This window comes from Perkinsus marinus, assembly GCF_000006405.1.
Source record: "Perkinsus marinus ATCC 50983 genomic scaffold scf_1104296933818, whole genome shotgun sequence".
Lineage (NCBI taxonomy): Eukaryota > Perkinsozoa > Perkinsida > Perkinsidae > Perkinsus > Perkinsus marinus.
The window spans coordinates 1-1,089 of NW_003215050.1; the positions used below are offsets into that span (position 1 = coordinate 1).

The 1,089-nt window shown below is 48.3% G+C and overlaps 1 non-coding gene across 1 annotated transcript; it reads right to left on the minus strand.

Moving 5' to 3' along the window:
- Window positions 1-73: 73 nt before the first annotated feature.
- Window positions 74-145, minus strand: Pmar_PMAR008435. The gene has a single exon. It is a non-coding gene; the product is annotated as a tRNA-Ile (tRNA).
- Window positions 146-1,089: the final 944 nt, after the last annotated feature.

A 1,089-nucleotide genomic window follows, 5' to 3' on the forward strand; every position in this document is an offset into this window, starting at 1 on the left:
TTTCCTGTCCCTTCACAGAATGGGCCATCCTGCTCCTGCTTCTCGTACCAGACCAGAAATTTATGGTGCTATAAGCCACTTGCCAGGATTGGACTGGCGACCTCCTGCTCATAGAGCCGACGCTCTGCCACTAAGCTAAAGTGACGCAGAGAATAAGTACATAAATCAATAATCTTTCTGTATCCTTTGCGGAGTGAGCAAACCTGCTACTGCTCCTCTCAACTTTACTCGCTCGCTGGTTTACCCGGAACACTCTACCATACTATTGTCGAATGTCTGTTGTCCAATAACATCCATTCATTTAGTTAGTTGGGAGTAGTGGATAGTGGGGCGAAAGCATGATACGTTGCTACAGAACTAGTGAGATCCGAAAGTCTCAACCTCGAAGTTCTGTCGAAAATTCTCCGAAACTTGCAACGCTGGATGCTTCGCTTCGCATAAGTAGCAGCGAGATTATGGGATACTCTCATCTGCCACAGAGAGTCAATTCGGTGCTCTCTGGGCCAGAGCCTCTGGCCTATGACCCTCGCTTGACTACTCGTGCCTCCCAAACCAACTTAAACCGGATGCGGGCGGGTGGGTTCGGGAAAGTCCCCATTAACTAAATGGTAACTGGATATTAATCGATCCAACACCCCCCCAACCACATCACAAACCATTCGCTCGTTTGTTGACCTAGCCCAATAAATTGACCTTCATTCAACTTTACTCGCTCGCTGGTTTACCCGGAACACTCTACCATACTATTGTCGAATGTCTGTTGTCCAATAACATCCATTCATTTAGTTCATTGGGAGTAGTGGGTAGTGGGGCGAAAGCATGATACGTTGCTACAGAACTAGTGAGATCCGAAAGTCTCAACCTCGAAGTTCTGTCGAAAATTCTCCGAAACTTGCAACGCTGGATGCTTCGCTCCGCATAAGTAGCAGCGAGATTATGGGATACTCTCATCTGCCACAGAGAGTCAATTCGGTGCTCTCTGGGCCAGAGCCTCTGGCCTATGACCCTCGCTTGACTACTCATGCCTCCCAAACCAACTTAAACCGGATGCGGGCGGGTGGGTTCAGGAAAGTCCCCATTAACTAAATG